This window comes from Podarcis pityusensis, assembly GCF_964106645.2.
Source record: "Podarcis pityusensis genome assembly, chromosome: 17".
In the NCBI taxonomy this organism is placed as follows: Eukaryota; Metazoa; Chordata; class Lepidosauria; order Squamata; family Lacertidae; genus Podarcis; species Podarcis pityusensis.
Genome location: NC_138042.1, coordinates 21,546,743 through 21,567,658, shown reverse-complemented (window position 1 = coordinate 21,567,658; position 20,916 = coordinate 21,546,743). Strand labels below are relative to the sequence as shown.

The following is a 20,916-nucleotide window of genomic DNA, read 5'->3' as shown; positions in this document are numbered from 1 at the left end:
ATCTACTAGGAAGAGATTCTTTGTTCATACCATTGACAGCTGTTAAACTTCCGCCTTTAAGCTGTCTCCTTTTCTGTATTATGAATTGTTTAAGCTTATTGTGGAGGCAACATGGGTTTGAGTAGGATGCCACAACTAGCCATCCTGCTAGTTTATATTTCTGTATCCATGCCCCAAGCTATGACATTTTATTCACTGTTTGCAATTTTGTGTAAATAAGCACACATATTTATTTTGATTGGTGGTTCTTGGTAATTTTTCTAAGTAATTAGGAAATTACTTGTTGGGTGCCCAATTGTCTCCAGCAGGAGAACTGCTATGAATGTGAATGTGAGATACATCGATTTGTGTATAAATACATGAGCAGATTTGAAAACATGTGTCAAATATTACTGAAAACCAAAATGCTGCTCTTGACACTTCTGGATTTGTGAGAAAGGAACTCTGGGGGAATGCATGCACTGCCAGTTTCTCAACCTAAGTTTTCAACCCCTGAGACACTTCCTTCCTTCCCCAAATATATATCTACACCATAAACAGATGGTGTTTTTGAATAGCAGCACAGGCAGAATTTTATGCCTACCTTGTGGATTTGGATGGTGGATACTGCCTCACTGGACATCTTCATCTGAATGGCACTAATTGCTCATCAGTTGTAGCATTCTTGCATGGCACAAAGCATTGTGGGAGTGTGTGGGTAATTATATCCCATAGGTTGTGCAAAGGGGAAGGCTTGTCTCTCACATTGCTACATTGGCATTGAAGGCAATGCTCAAATTTGAGGAGCTTATTGATTATTTTGGAGGGGGGCGCTGACATTGTGCCCTAGAAGAGTTTATGACAACTCTTAACAACATGTTTTTCAGAGATTTTTCCATGAACAGTAAAAGGTTCTGAATGGAGAGTTGCCATTAACTCTGGGCAGCTGCTAAAGGTGAGAGTTCAGGTTGCTTGCCAACATTTGCTGTTGAAGTTGAGGTCTCAGTGACCCCCAAAAATGGATTAGTAAGTTTTGTGCAAACTGTTAGCTGCAATGTTGGGGGGGTCAGTTTTTCTGGGTCACAAGGAAGATCCTAACTTTGTAAACATGTGGATTTTTATTTTAATTGACCTCTGATGTAATTTGTGGTGATGGCAAGGAAAGCAATTTGTCTATTATGAAAACAGACAAGTGTTTTTTTTACCCTCTACACTCCTTTCTCACATAAAATGGAGAGAGCAGGTTCTTGACTGAGATTCTTAGATATGACAAGTAACTGATGAATTTAAGCAGCATTTTTGCAAGATCGATATCTTTATGTGCGTGGTTTTCTTCTTCCAGTTTCCTCACCTATTGCAGTAGAATAGCATTGCCCTCAAAAACCATAACAAAAGAAACACATGATTTTTTAAATACCTAACTTAAGGTGGAGGAGAGTCCTGAAACACAGTGTAGCAATTCATACCTTGTCATGTTGGGGAAGACATGAAACTTGAAGTTGTGGGAAAGTGACACCAAAGTGCCCCTTGCTGTCAGAGTGCATTTGACTCTACTTGCTAACAGAGGGTGGGTTAAACCACAGAGCCTAGGGCTTGCCGATCAGAAGGTCGGTGACTCGAATCCCCACAAGGGTGTGGGCTCCTATTGTTCAGTCCCTGCTCCTGTCAACCTAGCAGTTTGAAAGCACCTCAAAGTGCAAGTAGATAAATAGGTACCGCTCCGGTGGGAAGGTAAACAGCATTTCCATGCGATGCTCTGGTTCGCCAGAAGCGGCTTAGTCATGCTGGCCACATGACCCAGAAGCTGTACGCTGGCTCCCTCAGCCAATAAAGTGAGATGAGCGCCACAACCCCAGAGTCGTCCGCAACTGGACCTAACAGCCAGGGGTCCCTTTACCTTTGCCTAGGACTCTGAAGTTGCTATGTGCTATTTGGGGAAAAGGATGCAGAATGCAGGTTGGGGGTACCCTCAGGAATTTATGAAGAATTTAGGTGTGTAAATTAGCACGCTCATTTGTACTGGGGGTGGAACGGGGTGGGAGGTGGTCTAAATTTACAGTCAGACAATTGGAAGGAAGTTGTCCACAAATTGGGCCTCTATGAGTGGAGCCACTAGTGCATGCATTAAATTATTGGAGCTGTGCCATATCAAAGTAAAATTATGGAATATTCTCCCTCTCCTCTTTCTTTAGTTGCATACATTAAGATAGCCATGCATTTTTATTATTTACTGTTACAGCGTGACAAGCTGTCAGCTGAAATCTAACAGGTGATTAGTCATAAAGCTCCATTAACACACACATTAAGCCCTGGATTTCTTAGTGACTAAGAGAAACAGACCCCCAGTTGTTTTGTTTGCACCTTGAGAATTCTCATTTATAGCTCGCAAGGCCCTTTTGCTGCATCTGGTGAATACCAAAACTTACAAACTACTAAGCTAATAAGTATATACATTTGCCAGTAAACAAAAATAATAAACTCTGCAAATATACCTTCGATATGTGTATGTTTTAAGTGCTAATTTGGTATCTCTAAGGAGTCATTCAGTGGTTTATCTTCATCTTTTAAACTTTCATGATTCTTATAAATCTTTCAAATGATAAACCTTTGGTACTTAAAGGAAAGCATGTCTGAAGAAGAAAGAGATTCTGAGTACATTTTACTTTTTTTCATTATTTTTTGCCATGCTTGCTATTTTTATCTCGGCTCTTTGTAGTAAAGGAATTGAAGAGAGTAAAAAGACTCCAGGAAGCTGGTAATTAATCACACGATAAAAATCCATGGAGATTTGAGACTGATGAAGTAGGATCAAGGTTTATTAGGCTGCAATAGAGTATGTGCTATGAACTGGAAATAAAAGCATGTACACTGAAAGTTGTAAATACGTTTTTTTAAAAAAAAAACAACCACCACCACATAGGGATGTATCATAGGGTTGGCATACATCCGACATTTTCCAGACATAGCCAGTATTCACCCTTAAGCAGCGTCCAGGTGGCAATCACTGAAATGTCCAGGGAAAATTTTGCTTTTAATGTCGAAGGTCCCAAGTTCAGCATGTCCAGGGAGGGTAGGAGAGACGCCTGCTTGTAACCCTGGAAAGTGGCTGCCATGCATTGTAGACAATACTGAACTAGATGGGCCACTGGTCTGATTTGGTACAGGGCACCTAGTTATAGTATGTTCCTAAGCACATTGATTTGAATGGGGCTACTCTGAGTATGAGGGACGCGGGTGGCGCTGTGGGTTAAACCACAGAGCCTAGGACTTGCCGATCAGAAGGTTGGCAGTTTGAATCCCTGTGACGGGGTGAGCTCCCATTGCTCAGTCCCTGCTCCTGCCAACCTAGCAGTTTGAAAGCACGTCAAAGTGCAAGTAGATAAATAGGTACCACTCCGGCGGGAAGGTAAACGGCATTTCTGTGCACTGCTCTGCTTCGCCAGAAGCGTCTTAGTCATGCTGGCCACAAGACCCGGAAGCTGTACGCCGGCTCCCTCAGCCAATAAAGTGAGATGAGCGCCACAACCCCAGAGTCGGTCACGACTGGACCTAATGGTCAGGGGTCCCTTTGCCTTTACCTTTACTCTGAGTATGACCTTGTTGTATCCAACTCATAAGAATCAGTCACCTACAAATGCTATAATGTGAATTGTGATAAGCTGATTTTAAAGAATGGAGAGTGCATTTTTGGTTAAGGTGTACATGGCATTTAAGGTGTCAGGGACTGGAATCAAGAGGAAGAGGTATAGTGGAGATTGCCTCCCCCTTCTCCTGTAGCTGACAGGGTAAAGGGAGGCCAGTTTGAATTCCAGCCGAGCTATGAGGGAGATAAACGAGGCAGAGACCGGCCAGGTATGCATAGTCATGTTGAGCAAGCCTATTATTCTATTTTGCTGTAGATTATCGTTGAGGTGTACATTTAATTTGTAAAAGGTCAGTCCCACAGTCCACTTGGGATTGCTAGTGTCAGGAGTCCAGGTTCCCAGCTTAATAACACAGTAAGCGTAGGTAATTAAAAAGGAAGATTTATTGCAAAAGCAAACAGATAGCTCCGGACGGCTCTAATGCAGCCTCCGGCATTATCACGCAAGATAACCCTTCTGAAGACTGCTTCCGTTGTCTACAGAAAATATTAAACTTTTGCCCCTTACATCTCTTGTTTTGCTTCCTATCTAGCAGCCCCCCCATTCATCGACTCTTCAGACTTATTGGATTAGCTCCAACCTCTTCTTGCTCAAATTCACAGTCAAGAGCTTCTTTATTGCTTGACTGGTTGCACAAGCATTTCCGTTATATACAAGCTATTTACATTCCTTCTTTATCTCTCCAGCATGGTATAATCTCAGTCCAGTGATTAACAATCCTGAGACAGCAAAACTCACAGTATCAGCAGCACTCATTGTCTTACTTCCAACCTTGTTGTCCGTGTGCGTGCTGACAGTGTGTGGGTGCTTTCCTCGTGCAGGAATTGCAGTGTGTAACTTCTTCCCTTTATTTGCACCTCCAGCTGATACCAATCAAGCCTAGGGTGCCACTCCTACACACTAAACAAAATTCTGGAACCCTCTTTAAAGCTTCCGGGAACTTTTATTTGTTTCTTAAAGAAAGTTTTCCTAACAAGGTGGGCACCCCAGCCCTGGTGTAGCAGACAGAAAGGCAGCAACTGACACCTAAACTTGAGGTGTTTCCACAGTATCAAATAATCTAGGGAAATTCCACCAGTTTTCCAAAATGCATACTACATCAGAATGTGTAGTAGCTTTACTATGCAGGTATGTTATTGCAAAACCTAAAAACCATGTTAATTCAAAACCAAAACCAAACCCCAGCAAACCAAAACCAAACTCAAAACTATACCTCTTTTATGATGAATGAAGAAAACTCAAGTTTAAAACTCTGAGAACCTAAAACTAAGTCCACATTATGGTTTGCCCTGTAGTAGGAGATAATGATAGTTTTCATTTCCATTGTAACCACAAGCCTTTTATTTCAGCATTCACAACAGGTTTTCTGTTTGAACTCTTTAAAGTTGAATGAACACTGGCAAAAGACATCTTAGCAAAACAAAGTGCTTTCAAAATGCACAATTTATTCATCCAATAAATATGCATTACAGCGTATGAAATATTGGCAAGCACGGGTTTCATAATATTGTCTGATGACAAATAAACAAGATAAATTCAAAATTATATCTGAATACATTTTGATAGGTGTGTTTTGTACTTGCATTTTCTTGACAAACTTTAGATGCAATCTCATTATAGGTCAGGCAAAAGTAGAATTCCACCTTCATGTGGATTTTTTCATTGAAGTCTGCTTCTGTTGCAAAATCATATGAAAGGCCTATTCAGTGATCATTAAGGCTGAATGGTATGCATACTTGTCTGGGAGTAAGGCCCATTGAACACAGTGAAATGTACTTCTGAGACAGGAGGGGCTGGCTTGTGCTGGGCATAATGCAAACATCTACCTGAAGACCGTACAAATTCTATCTTAATAAGACCAGACTCAAAATAGTATCCATCGGTATATGGGTATTTGTTTCAATTACCGTCTTGAGTTTCTTTTAGGTGTCCTGTTTTACAATTTTGCCGGTATGTTTTCACTGATATTAATGGACATGATTAACAGGTCCAATAATTCCAGTGGGTTCTGTTCTGAGCAGAACTTGGCTGGATGCAATGCCTAGCATGCATAATTGATCTCAATAATTAAGCATTTATGTGTAATGACGTAAGAAGCACCCTGCTGCGCCATATTGCATTCTGTTCTTACAGTGGCCAACGAGATGCCTATCAGAAACTCACAAATATGGCACAACTGAAATAGCAGTTATGTGATCCCCAGCAACACTTCTAGTGTATTAATCTAACATTAAGCTGATTTATTTAAAAAAATATCATTCACCTGAGAGGACACTTTTCTGTTAAGCAAGCAAAGCAAGCAAATAAACCATATCAGTATTAGTTGTGCTGTAGAAAATGAAATTGGAGAGATGGAACATATAGTGCAGGCCAGACTTAAAACACAAATATTTTTGTTTTGAAAACAATTTTTTAAAAGAGGATGCGCTGAATACTGCAGGCAAAAGGGGATGAGCTGGCTACACTTTGGATGTGTAAAAAGCCTACGTTTAGTTTCACACTTCTCATTCAAACTTTGTTACTGATTTGTTTCCACATCTGCAGGGCCCAAAGAATCCTGAAGTGTGGAAATGAACACGCCTGTTCATAAAACATTTTGAGGCAATGCACTGCACCCTCCCCTGCCCTTCCAGCAATCCCATTTCCTGTTCTCTCTGTGTTGTGTATCTTTGGGAAACAGTACACTGGCAATTTGTCTTCGCGGCAAGCAGTGCTTGAAGGCCTTTCACAGGCAAGTGCAAGTTGGACTCTGTCAGCTCACCCACCTTACATGTTCCTATACAGTGCTTACAAATGTATATTTGAAAAATATAGAACAAATCGTTTATAAATGCACACAGCTGTAGCATTTTCTGTAGTATATACGCAGAAACATTGTGTTCTTTCAGGCAAATGGACTAACTGTTGCTTTAATGCCCTTAGACAGACTAAGAAATGGAATGTAGTATCAAGTTGCCACAAGGATGTGGCAGGCCAGTAGCTTTTTGAGAACAAAAGACAGAGGAGAAAGGAATGGGATAATTCAGCGTGCTAACACAACGTGTGTGGCTATCGCCTACTAATATTTCTGTATCCCTCAGTGTGAATCTCTGCAATTAAGGCAGTTAGTCTATGCACACATGAGTGGCTTTTGGGCAGCAAGGTGACACCCCCCTTGTCTTTCATCCAACCCCATGCCTGCACTCCCCCCAACTCCTATTCACGAAGCCGTCGTTTGTACATGTGCAACGGCTATTTCAAATGTACACACCAGCTTAACTGTGGAGTGAATGTGGTTTAACTTTTTCAGATTGGATGGAAGCATTTCTTCTTCAATTACTATAGGACAGATATGGATTATGGCTAACTTCATGTGTATACGGTTTCAATGACCAATAGTAACTGGTAGTCCACTGGAGACAGATTAAATGGTAATGAACACATGTCTTGGCATTGTCCGGTTGCTCCTGTAAGCAGCCCTTCAGGGGTTGCAGAAAGAAGCCACAAGTCAGCCTGTTTTTATTATCTACCCTTTAAACATTTGCAGAGGGAAATGAGTGGAACACAAGTAACAGATCGGATGCCTGGTTCATCCCGCGCACAAGCTGTGTGTAGAATTGGGTCATCAGTGAAGCAAAAAGGGTCACGCTGAAACTCTGCAAGGATTAACTTTTGGGAGAGATTTGCAGAATATTTGGACTTTGACCTTGAGGAATTAGTTGTATCTATTTCTGAATATACTTCATAATAGTGTGGGGGCGTAGCAGGGCCTGGTGGTGAAAATGCTTTTGCATTTGTGGTTCACACTGTTGGTGTGTGTTTGTTTTCTTACAAGGATTTGTGATGTTGTTGTTTTTTTAAAAAAGCATTCAGAAGCCTCATGTTTCTTTTTAGAAACCCGAACATTGTAATTAATAGCAAATTACTGTTATTTAACTTAAACTACCAATAAGAGATGCTGTTGTTTATATAAATAGCACCATGTTTCCACCCAATTATGATTATTATTACGTAAACGGTACTACATATACAACAAATGTAAATGACCCCAAGACAGCAATTTTCTTGAAAAATGCAACACTGAGGTTTCATTTGCTTGACAGTTTAAGGTTTATAAACCGAATGAAGTAACAGGCTTCCTTTTGTTACTCGCCTCTTTAAAGCAACCTTACACCCTTCGTTTCTAGGGGTGGGGTGGGGAACCGATGTGCAACAGAATCGTAGTCCCGTCTACTCAAAAGTAACCCCTACTGAACTCCATTGGGCTTACTCCCAGGCAAGCAGGGTTAGGATTGCAGCCACACGATTCCTCCCAAACGGCCTTTAACTCCAGGAAAACGGACCACCTGACCTGAACTATCATCTCTCCCACCCGATTTCTCCTTCGCGCACGAAGTTTCCATTTTTTTAAAAAAAAACAACGTCTGGGAGGTTGCACCGCGTGTCCTCAAAGACGTGAGGGCAGCTGCAAGGAGGAGGAGGAGGAGGAGGAAAGGAGCTCTCGCAAAATTCACAGAAGAGGGCGGAGAGAAGGCGGGGTGCAAAACGAGAAGGCACCCAACCGGCTGCTTCGCTCGCTCGCGTTTGAAAGCGTGCGTGCTTCTCCGAGGGAAAAGACGGGCGCACAAGCTTCTCGCCTTCTTGCAAACGCGGGGCGTGCGCGTGTAGCTCTGTGTGTGTTTGGCACAAGAGGTGGGGAGGGGGAGAGAAAGGGGGAGGTCCTTTCTGGGCTGGTACAGCGAGATAACGGGGAGTGACGTCACCGTCCCTGCCAATCTCTCCCCCCCCCCACTCCGCCCCACACAGCGCACCGTTGCTGCCCGGCGCGCTCCGGCGTTGCGCGTGTGCGCCTTCCTCGCTGCTCGCGTCCTCCGTCCGTCTGTGGTCCAGCCAGGCGCGCAAGGGCGAGAGGCTCAGCCGTTCTCCACCCGCTTCCCACTCGCCTAAAAACAGCCGGGCTCTGCAACAAGCTTCTCACAACACTGCTGGGGGGGCCGCGCGCACTCAAATCCTGTGATTTGCACAGCATAAGAGGATTTAGCAATAATATATATTATGTCCTCTCTCTATATAAATATCACCTAGAGAGAGGGGGGGAGGAAAGGAGATGGGGAGCATCCCTATTACTTGGTCCCTCAGCAAGCGCGCGCAGCCATCGCCTCTTCCCAGAGGAGTCCTCTAAAAGGGTCTTTATCCTCCCTCCTTTCCTCTTTCTGGTGGTTTTGTTTTTTAAGGTTGGGGGGAATCTCTCGCCTGTTCTGTTTCCATCCCTCTCCAACATCCGAGCCATCTCCAACTTGCCCTTTTTGGGTCTGCATTGCACTTTGGGGAAATTTCCCTCTTCTTCTTTTTCCTTCTTTTTTTCCCCTCCTTGGAGAAGGAGGAGGAGGAGGAGAGTGGATCCGGTTTTTCTATTTGTAGCTAAAGAATGGACTAAATTAAGAGGGGCAAAAGGGAGGGGGAGGGAGGAGGGAGGAGGGAGCAAGAGGAGAAAGGAGGAGGGTGAAGCGGAGAGCAGAGAGAGAGAGAGAGAGAGAGAGAGAGAGAGAGAAAGAGCCCGGGAGCAACAGAAGCAGCAGCAAGAAAAAAGAAGGCAGAAGAGAGCGGACAAGCAGCAGCAAGAAGCCGGCCAGGGAGACCCGGCAGCCCGGGGAGTTCCGCCGGCTTCCCCGCTCCCTGGATGCCGCCGGCCCCTCGGACTCCCATCCACTTCCCCGCTTTGGACGGTCCGTGAGAGGGCGGCGAGAGACCCCCGGGCACTTGGGGGCGTCGCGGGAGGGGAAGGAGGGACTCGGCTGGCAGCCGCTCGCTCGGCTTTGGATTAAATCGGCCTCCCGGGAGACGAGCGGCGGCGGCAGCAGCAGCAGCAGCAGCGGGGGAAAGAGGAGCAGAGGTGGCCGTGGCGGCAGCAGCAGCAGCAAGAGGAAGGAAGAAGGCGAAAGGAGAGGAAGGGGAGCCCTGCCAAGAAGCAGCGCCCGGCAAGCAGGGCTTGGCTGGCGGCGGGGGCAGCGGCGGCGCTGCTGCTGCTGCGAGGGGAGCCGACGGGGAGCCAGCATGACCAGGTAATTCTGCCCGCTGCTGCTGCTGACCCATTTCTTTCTTCCAGCCCCTGCTCTGGAAATCTGGTGTGGTGTGTGTGTTTGCGCGCTCGTGCGCGCGCGTGCATGATGTGTGCATGAGAGACAGCCATGTGCATTTCTCAGCTACTCTTCTCCCCCACCCCCTCCGGTAGCCCCGGGGTCTAATCTCCAGACAGGAGAGCTGACAATAAGGGGAATCTGAAGGCGGTGGGGTGGGAAGAAGGCTGGGCTGGTGCGTGCCAGGATTGGTGTCCAGGGGAAGAGAGAGAGAGAGCCGCCCGTTTGCTTGGGAGGGAGAGATGGAGGCGTGCGGTGCTGCCTGCCGACGGAAGGCTTGTTGTTGTTGTTGTTGTTGTTGATGATGATGGCCGAGTTAGCTCGTTTGTCCTGAGTGGTGTTTATCGCAGTGGGAAGATAAGAACAGAAATCAAAGGCGAGAGGAGATGCCGGCCGAAGTGCGCTGGGATTGGGGAACCGCCTGCGCGCGTGTGACGGGGAGGGGGTAGGTTGGGAACAACCCCTGGGATGCCCAGATAACACCCCCTCTTTCTTCTTCGTAGGGTTCCTAAGTAAACGCATATGCTAAAACAGGAATTATGTAATAATAATAACAATAATAACAATATCCTTAAAGCAGCCAAGACAAGGACTTTTGACAGAGGCATGGCAAGGTTTACAAGAGTACACCCATGTTTTCTTTGAGGGAAACTTATTTTCCACAATACTTCCATCCAGCCTTCTCAGTTGCTCCCTAATGCTTGTGAAGGTTTTTTATTTTTGTTTTGCCCTCTTCCCCAAGCCGCCGTCAATGACTAGCTGCCCCACAAGTCATAACCTTTATACTTAACCTTTTCCCCAATCGCCTCTTCCGCTAGTGTTAGTTCTGTTTCTCCACAGGTTATTTTGGAAGAGGGCAGTGTCGCCAGCATTCGTCCCTTCAGGGTTTTGCATATTTTATAATCCATTGGGAAGTGTATTTCTCATCAAGTTTCTTTGTACCTGCCTAAAAAATTATTTTCCTGGTGTGGTTCATGTAAAGTGTTCACCCCAGCAGAGTGCAGCACCAAGATTTTATGTTCCTTCAGAATCTATGAGGCTCAGATGAGTCGTTGCCTTGAGTTTTCATGGTGTGTTTTGTGTTGGTTCCTGTGATGTTTTTGCTTGGAAAATAGTGTCAAAAGTTCTATTGTGACAGATGATAGTGACCTTTTTGACATTTTCTTTCACACCCCCCCCCCTTACATGCATACCCACAACATGAAAAACAGAAAGAGAATTATTGGGGGGGGGGACTCCCCTCTTTGGCGGTAGAATTTTATTACAAAAAGTGTTTTTGTTCATTTTGAAATAAGGACTACACACTACAACAGAGTAACATAAACAACAGAAATCAAAGATTTCATCCTCTGAATATAAATCAGTCACATATATGTCTGCTTTTAAGGGGCACTGATGATTTGCTTCATCAAAATGTCCTTAAATAGTTCTCCTGAGATCTACTGTATGGCTTCGGTATTTTTCAAATGTGAAATTGATAGTCTGGTCAGTGCCTTAAGTTCAGCTGTCAAATTCTGCTCTGGTAAATTGCTATAAACATCAGATGTGTTCCCTACAAGGCATGTTTCAGTAGTAGATTCTGTAGCTCTTGCAAAGAGAAGGGAGACAGATAATTAGATACTTTTCATATAATAATACTTGTGGCGGTATGGTAGGATATTTATAGGTATTTTCAATTCAGAATGATACATGGTTTGTGTACATGGTTTAGTGAAACAGACGATCTCTGCTTTTAAGATGGCACTAAGAAATCCATTGTGATTTATATGTGCTTTGGTAGGAATGACACTCAATAAGGGAAATGCAGGTTTTAGATTTCAAGCAGTTGTGTTTAAAAATACATTTTCATCTGTCTCAGCATTTTGCTACTTGGTGAATAGCAGTGACATTGGTTAAACATTCTATTGTGGCTTTTATATAACTCAAATATTCTCAAGCAGCAATAGGACAATGGTTTGCTTGTGGGTAGATACATTTTCTTTTTTAAAAAAAATCTGTGAAGTATTTGACAATAGCTCTGACTTTGTGATTAGAAACACAAGGTACTCTCCAATATTCTTTTAAAAGACCACCTGCAGTTCCCACAGTGGATTGGCAATGGCACTAGAACTTCACAAGCAAAAAAGTAGGGATCACCCCATTGTCTGCTGCTGTGAGTGGTAAGCCACTAGGGGCCTGTATAAACTGCTCTTACGCAGCAAATACCATTGTACGAAACACTCTCCTCTTTTTCTTTTCTTTTTTTTGCTAGAAGGACATTTTTGTGCCGATTTCATAAAGACTTACCTCTGATTTATTAACAAAGGGTTAGGCTAATGTTGTTGGATGAGTGATAATTTTTGTGCTGTTCCCCACTGGCAAGTCTTATAAGGAGCTTTGATGCTTCCCTTTCTACCTTTATGGTTGAGGGACATTGCTGTCTGAAAGGTGGTCATCACGAGCTTTTTGACGTCTGGATTCATTTCATCTTCAGTTCCAAATTTAACACTATTAGCCGATATAAGAAGGACCCGGGTTTGGGGTGGGAGAGTTAGCAGTGCGAGGGTTAGCTCTAAGATCCTATATCAGGTTTAGAAATGCCACTGCTCACCTAATATTAAAATAAGAAAGGGGGGGGGGGAGGAAAGATGGTGATTACTCTGAAAATGATGTGGGTGCAGGTTGATGGTGTAATTAGACTACATTAGTGATTTCCAGAATCCTAAAGTTGTGCTTGAAATCTAGTCAGCGCTTATAGGATATGGGCTGAAGATGCACCACTCATTGTTCTCAGAGGTTTGAAATCGACCAACCATGGCATTCCTGATAGACATTAGGCTGTAAGGTCAAGTATTCCTTTGTTGATTTTCACTTTTTCAAATTGACAAGGCAGACAATTTGTGCCGAGGAACAGCTGAAACATTTGCATATTGAATTCCTTTCAAACTGAACATGATTTATCAAGCTAAGAGGCAATTCTATTTTTGAAAGGATTTACCAAAGCTAAATCAGAAGATTTTAGGATGGCACAACTCTTGTGCTGTGTTTGTGTGTGGATAATTTTAGTATGAAATTAGGTGTGCTAATAAGTGAGCTATTGTATGGGAGATAAATTTCTTGGGAACCTGGTTTTAACAAATTTTGAGTGCATTTACAGTGGATAGTAATATATTTGCCATAGAATTACTTTGAGGAGTAATTCTGTCTAGACATTCATTATAGGTGGTTCAGTTGTTAGACTTTACTTGTAATTCAACACTTTATACATTTTTACTAATATTTCTTGAGCATTAGGAGACTAGATTACACTGTACTGTACTGTCTCTGTTGTCTTATTAATTCTTCTGGTGTTAAAATGTAACACACTTTACAACTGGAAGCAAATTCGGTAGTTCACGTAGTTTGGGGAGTGTGTGGCTGTTATCTTAATTTATTTGGGATAGGTTTTCAAGGAACCTGCTTATGGATATGTAATAGCAAGTGAGAGCCCAAAGGAGAAACAGTTCTTAAAATATTCCTTCATATACTATTAGTGATTTGCCAAGTGGGAGCAAAGGGGGAGGAATTATTTTTCTCTGTGATCTGCTATGTTGAGAGCTCCTGTACAGCACATCTACTGAGGAAATCTGATGATGTAGAAGAAGATTGCTTGAGAGTTCTTTGCCTGTAAATTCCTTTCCAACAAGCCTCACTTGTTTTTTAAGCTGCAGTGCATTCATAGGAGTTCTGTGTCTAGCACAGACTCAGCGGAAGATACATTCATCTGAACCACATTGTCTCCCTGATAATGTCACTCAGCTGTGACTGAACACTGGCATCTCTTATTAGATTATCAATCATGCACATCAGAAATATTTTTTGGTAAATGCACAATGTTGCAAATGCTGTTCAAAGAAAAATCACAAAGCCATATATGTAGGAAAATAAAGCAATAAAAGATTATTGCTCACTTTTTTTAAAAAAGCAGCTTTTAATACTTTTATTTTTGTTGTTTGTTTGTTTGTTTAAAAAATCTTTGTTATGTTTAATGAAAGGCCCACATCTAAATTAATCTATGTTATATCCACATTTATCTAATGCAACCCTTGCTCTGAGGCAAGGTGGGATATTTCTGTTCAGTCCTTCTTGGAAACCTCTAAGAAAAGGTTCCACAACTTAACGAGGCAACTTACAAAACTGTCTTTGTAGCTAAATGCCCCATGTTGCATTTCAGATTTTTACAAAAGGTATTTGAGACGTTCTCATATCTCTCATATCATGGCTTGCATCCAACAGCATAAGTATGCATCAACATGTATAATTATGCAAGAAAAACATGATTTTAAATAAGTACACTCACATGGATATGACACTTGCGTGATAAAATTTGAAGCAATTTAATAAAATTAAAATTACTGAGATCCCGTCTTGAGAGATTGCATGTGTTCATGTACTTCTAGAATACAACAGCACTCTAAACGAGCAATACTTTTTAATTAGTTTATTAAAAATGATAATATTCTTGCTTTAAAAGGACAATTCTTTTTTATTTAGATAAGACCACACATGCACACACACACAATATATATATATATATTTCCATTGCACTTATATTAGGCATACCTAGGGTTTTTATACTGAAACTGCTAATGAATATTTAAATATAGGAGTTTTGATGGGTAGAAAATGATGTTGGTTTGCAAACAATGAAAATACATGTCCTTTAAACAGCAACCCAGAAAACACTTATCTCACATGGTTAAAGTTGCTGGGTACACAATTCCTCCTAAATAATATATTGAATGTATTGTATGAAATAGAGCAAGAAAATGTGGCAATCCCCAGGTTGTTTTCTTCAGTGTTCTTGGAACCATGTTTCAAATTCAGTAAGTGGTGTGTATAATATGATTTTGTAGATGGTCAAACCTACAAGCTTCTCACGCTAGCTGATGCCTGGGTGCCATGACAATAAGATTTCCGAGATAAGCAAAGAACTGGTCTCCAGGCTTGTGCGAGGCTTTTCATATTTCTTTTGCATATTGATTATTGTCTGGCCTCTGCTTATTTCTTACAATTTAGCTCGGATCTGTTATTGCTTCTTGAATGAGCTACATGAATACTCACCTTTCATAACCTGGAGATGTTGTCAGTGGATTTGGAAGGGGAAAAAACTGGAGAAACTGCAGAGAAATCAGCAGGATTTAAAGGCATTTCACAGGGCACATTGTAACCCAATGTTAAAATGCTTGCTCCGATTAAGTCCAGTTTCAAAGGGCAGTTTCGTGTTTTTGGCTTGGAATGTTCACTTTAACAATTTCAGAAGATAAATATTAACTATAAAAAGAAAGCCATGCAATTTTGTTTTAAAGGCAGTAGTTAAAATGGAAGTTTATTGGTTTCATTTATTTTTTTAAAATTGTTCGAATGGCAGAATGTATCTTTGAAAGCTGCTTAACTGTTGTCCACTGCAGCTGTCCTTCCCTGAAAGATTAGGTTTCAGGAGCAGTGATGGATGTTGAATGCCTGTAGCCAGTTGTGGGGTTTGCTCTAAGGTCAACGGTACTGATGGAAGATAGGAATTTACAGCCTTCTGTCTCAATGCCAGCTCAACCAGTAGCATTTCTCAGAGGGGAAAAAATTAGACTAGACACATGCAATGCTGAGCTAATATTCCAGTCAACTTCAGAAATCCATTCACTTTGTGAGCAAAAAGAGAGTGTAGAGTTGTGGATATTAGAAACACAGCTATTACCGGAAATATTTATTCCCCCCCTTCCATATAAGCTGAGTGAATGTCATTAAGCTTCATAGAGATTTAATGGGCGTTATTTTAATCATAGTTCTGAGTTTCAGATTTTTGTGATTCCTCTAAAATTGTATGTTTCTGGACTGTTGGTGCTTTAAATCCTGTAGTTAAAAAAATATCACTTTGCAAAACAGCGTTATTGCAATCTCCTGAAAAGGAGCCCTTCAAAAACTCACCATGACTAAATACGGAGTGATTTGTAGTAGATATTTAGACCAGATATATATTTTAGTTTTCTTTTCTTGAAATGTCAGTGTAAATGCAGAAAGAACCCTACAGCGATTTAAAGCATCTTCATTTTGTAGAATTTGGAGCTGAAAGAATATTTCTTTTAGCAAATTGTGGGAATTATTAAATGCAAACACCTCTGTATTAAGAAGTATCAGTATCAGTATCAGGAGCAGTTGTTTCTTCGCCTCACGTAACGTAAGAGATCGGAAGCATTATCCTAAAGGCAACAGCATCAGGGGCCTGGTGTATCAAGGATATGAAATGATTCCAAGTAGTTCTGAGTTCAACTACATAAGAGCTTGCCAAAGAGATTTTTTTTTTAAAAAAGATATCCACTTTACACCCCTGTAGGACCTTTGTTGGCAGTGCTTGGGCATCCAAGAAGTGCTGGCCCTTATGCAAATATTCTTTGGTAGGTCTCCTATATCAGCTCTTCTGCAAGTTGGCTTACTTGCTGGTGATGTGGGGCCCACCACCATGATATTTGTGGAGCGGTTGCAAGTCTCATGACATTCTAATCAACCACTGTATACCTCTGATGTAGACCAATCTGGCATATTGTGGGTCCTTCAAATTGGCATTTGTATTCCACCATTTTAATTTCCCACAAAGCCCCAGTAATTTGCAAGATGGCTCCGACCACTCAAGATCAGGGTCAGAAGTGGACTGTCGTATGGTCCTGGAAGCTATATAAGGATGCTGGGCGCCGACACCATCCCTCCATCCATGTTTGCTGTCATTGCAACAACATCTCCAAAAACCACACCATTCTTTCCTCCGTGTGGATTAATGACAAATAGTCCATACATTCAGTGACTTCAGAGAGTTTCGAATCTGTTCCTTGCTGCAGTCGACCCGAAATGTTAAGATTCAAATTTGTTCCTATCTTCTCTTTAGCTATATCTTGAGTCTGTTTCTTGCAGAATGGCAAATAATGTTGGGAACTGGATTTTGTGAGTGTAAATAGATCTATATTGATGCAGTTATCTGTATAGCACTGTCAATGTACACAACACTTTACTGCACAAGAAAAGTTCCTATATCACTTAAGAGTCAGAACAATATATTCACACATTTGCTTAGTTGACATAACCACCCTAGGCATCAGAGATAACACTTTGAGAATAGTATGCTAGATGGGGCCTTTGGTTTTATGAAGGAGCATTCTTATGTTCTTAACCTTTTTGATATGTCAGCCAGTTGCCCAGTTATCTCTTCGTTTTTTTTCTGGACTGTGACATCAAGGATCTAAAAGCATCTGCTTTTCTATTCTACCCCACATTTCCTCCTATTATTCCTGCCATAGCGATAGCCTCATGATAATTAGAAACATATTGGAAGTTAGTCCATGGAGGTGTAATTATTCCTTGTGCATTTTAACCAACTTTACCTTTTGGGGTCATTTTTGCATGTGCTGTAATAGTTACCAGGGTGGTTCACAATGACCCAAATGACCAAACAGCTCTTAATGAGTTCACCTAATTCCCTCAAAATGGCCTGGTTTGTAATTTGGGCTTCTTGTGTGCTGAGTACAGAAGTCAGTTTAAGTTGATTTCGATCCAGATTTCCACTAGGGATTTTGATACATTTGTTTCATAGGTTTAAGGTAAAATAGGTGATAGACACATTTTGAAAATATTTTGTCTCTTTCAGTAAGCATCCCCTTGATGATTTGGGTGTGTGCTAAAGGAGGCAAAGTGTGTGTGCACTAGGAATGTGCCCCATACCTCACATTTATCCCAGACTTTGCATTAGGGTTGTGGGAACACTCCACAGTGAGTCTGGTTGCTGCCCCAGTCTGCTGCCACTAGCCCTTGCCTTGAAATGGTTTTCATCTAGACTTCTGGATAGATAATTATTTTCCTTCCATGAATCAAAGTTTAAAAAATGTTATACTGGAAACACGATGAGCTGATTTTTGTTACTTTCTTTAAATGGACACAGTTGGTAAAGCCTCCTGGAGGTACTGCACATGGAGGAAGGGGTTAATTTCTTTTATGGATACAAATCACCCCATGTATGAGATAAGCAAACAGGTGCATGGTCAGCCAAGCCAGTTGCTATTTGAATGGCCCAGTGCTGTCTATATAAGTGATGAAGGCATGTCATCTCGTTAGTTGGTCAGTGAGTCTGTCCATGAGTTGGAGTGTGTGTAATGTCTTGAATTGCTGGAGCAGCAGTACTTTCTACTTGTATATATCTGTATCTATATCTGCAAAGCCTACAAGCTGTATGTCTATATTAGTGTCTGGAACTGTATTACTGAAGCCTTATCTTCTGTAGCAGCAAACCATTTTGGGCATTAAGCTGCGTCTGTGTTGTGACTGGAACTGGGGGCAACTTCTGCTACATGGATATCTCACCTTAGAGCCAAGTTTATGAGTGTAAATCTTTAGATCATTTCTCAAATGAGCTACATCTATAGATTGTTTCAACTTTCAACGCACACATTATACATAGATATGTTGGCCTATTTGAAAACATCCCCAAACCACAGATTGTTCATACTTTTATTAGTGTTTTTTAATAAGTGGGCTTTATTATCTACCCCCACTCTGCTGCTGTCTTATATGTGATATACTTTCTTCCTTTATTTATTCCATACTGTTTTTGATTAAATCTTATCAGGAATGTCAAGTTTGCTCTTTCTTTCTTTCCTAATTTTTCTGGAGGCCATTTAGCAGGTGTCAGAGATGTTCACTGTGATCTCTCGCACCTTTAATTGAAAGGACAAGGCTGCTGAATCTCTGAACAAAGGTTTCCCTTGTCTTCAAAATGTTAATTAATGATTGACATAAAAGGTTGCAACAGGAACCAGCCATTTTAGATATATAGCAGTGTCTTCTGGTTTCTCCATCATTTTAGTGGTAGCTTTAAGTGGAGTCTAATCTGTTGTCAGCAAGAGGGAAAAGACGTGGGCACTAAGAGTTCAGTCTTTGATGCTCTTTGAGTAAAGGGGAAAAGAGGATTGAATAGTTTGGAAGTTGTAAGGGTAAACGTGTAGAAGATGATTCAGAGCTGGTGGAGCTCTATGTGCTACAATAGTTTTGGGAAATACTGGTATTAAAATGGCGCTTGGTGCAGCAAATATGTAATGTGATGTCATACTGTTACGTACAAGCATCTCTAAACATCTGTGTATACACATCTGGGAAACTTGATTGGGCCATGGTTCCAGGAAGTGTGCACAAGTGTTTTCAATGATACATGATACATGTGAATGACACCTATACATTACATATTTGCTGCAGGAAACATTGATGTTTCCAATGCTGATTGTAATGTGTACAGCTGCTTTAGGTTCTTGAAAGATTCACATTGCCCTTGAAATTTCACCCTTATGAATTCTTGACTTATCTGATTCGGGTTTCACAGTGTGTTAGGAGGGTGGGCTTGAGCATATTTACTTGATATATAATCGTTACAACATTATAGCAGTGTGATCCTTCCAACTTTAAAACATAATCCTTACAACGCTATAAGATGGGTCACTATTGTTGTCCCATATTTTGTTTTTGTTTTTTATTACGATTATTTAATATTTGTCTCTCCTGCCCAAGAACTTCCAGAGTGGCTTATAGTTATCCAGACAAGAAAGGATCAGGATGAGACTGAGACAACAGTCATTTCCTAATGTCACCTAATAAATTCATAGCACAGTGTGATTGGAACTCAGGATTCCTGATTCATAGCTTCCACAGGAGTAAGCATAACTGAACTCAGTGAGACATAGCTCCGAGTTAACATGCATTGGATTGTGGTGTTGACCACTGACACCACACCATCTAGGAATATGGTGCACAATTGGACCAGGGTTGGAGAACCATTTTTAGTCTGGGAGATTTTCGGAGAGCTGTTATTGCAACAGCATTTCCAAGAACTGTGTTGGTGGAAGGGCCAGAGGCAATACGTTCACATTTTTTTACCCCTGTATGTTAGGCTAGTTTCTACACACACACACACACACACCTATCCTCCATCCAAGCAGGAAAGAGACATTATCAGAGTTCAATGACATATTCCATCCATGGAAAAACACTCAAGGAGAGTGTGAAACAGAACCAATGAGGGGTTTCTCATGCATCCCTTTAGACCAGGGATGTCCAACTGGTCGATCGTGATCGACTGGTCGATCCCCAGGAGGTTTGGATAGGTCGTGGTTGCTTGCGAGCTCCTTTTCCTTTGCAGTTGCAAAACAGCATCCGGCCTCGCCCCGTTCTCCATTCATGCATGATCGCTAGAACAGAAGACGCAGTTTTCATTGCTAGGCTGACTGTTTCCTTAGCGATCTTTCGGTGAGCTACTTTCCCCTCTTCCCCTGTAATAAAGTGCAACACCTTTGACCTGAACCCCCCCCCCCCCACTGCCAGTTTTTAATTCCATATTGCAGTCTCTTGGGAATTGGACGTCCCCAAAATTCTATTGCTACAAACTTTATTGGTTACATTTTAATGCAAAGAAATGAAGGATGGGGAACCTTAGGCTCAGGGTTCAAATGTGGCTTTATCTTGCCCTCAAGACTCCTCCCCAGGCCCCACCCACTCACACATCCTCTTCCCATCCTCTTCCCACCCTTCTCCACGAATGTTTCTGCCTGGCTGGAATATGGAGAAGCTTTTCTAAACAAACAAACAAACAAGTTATTATAAATTATAAACCTCAGGATTCAAAATTTAAGAAGGAGTTCCTTAGGTGTATGACAAACCAGAATATAGTAGCTACTTACGGACAGACCATGTGTGTTCTGTTCTTGTCTAAAACACTCATGAACAACTGAAGTTGAACTTCCTTTTTCATTACATAAATATAATTTGGAGTATGAAGTTCTCTCCCACTTTTGCTAAACCACTTTCAGTATTTCTTACAGAACATCTTTTTTTAAAAAAAATATCTTTTAATGCCTTGTTCTTTGAAGTGGTGATTCTTGGGTAACCGTTGCTATGTCACATAAACACTAGGCAAAAATGGCATTTTGGTGTTTCTTTAAAGCACATTTGAATCTGGCTGCAGTCATATTATTTCTGGGTGTTCTGTGTTATCTCCTGGCACATTTTGGAAGAGGCTGCCAAAACATGCATTTATACAGATAATATAAATTTAATCGGAATAAAAGAAAGCATTTTCACAGACACTGCTATATAGTTAGCATAGATCATGATTGTTTTATCACATCATTCAACTA

General features: G+C 41.6%; 1 protein-coding gene across 27 annotated transcripts in view; it reads left to right on the top strand.

Moving 5' to 3' along the window:
• Window positions 1-20,916, top strand: part of PTPRD (protein tyrosine phosphatase receptor type D) — a 722,358-nt gene that overhangs the window by 328,996 nt on the left and 372,446 nt on the right. Inside the window, exon 1 of one of the 27 annotated variants that reach the window (XM_080987665.1) lies at window positions 9,129-9,664. The exons of the other annotated variants lie outside the window; for them this stretch is intronic. The gene's annotated coding sequence lies outside the window, so the exon portion shown is untranslated. Of the gene's footprint in view, window positions 1-9,128; window positions 9,665-20,916 lie in introns of those variants that run through there. 27 annotated transcript variants of the gene reach the window in all.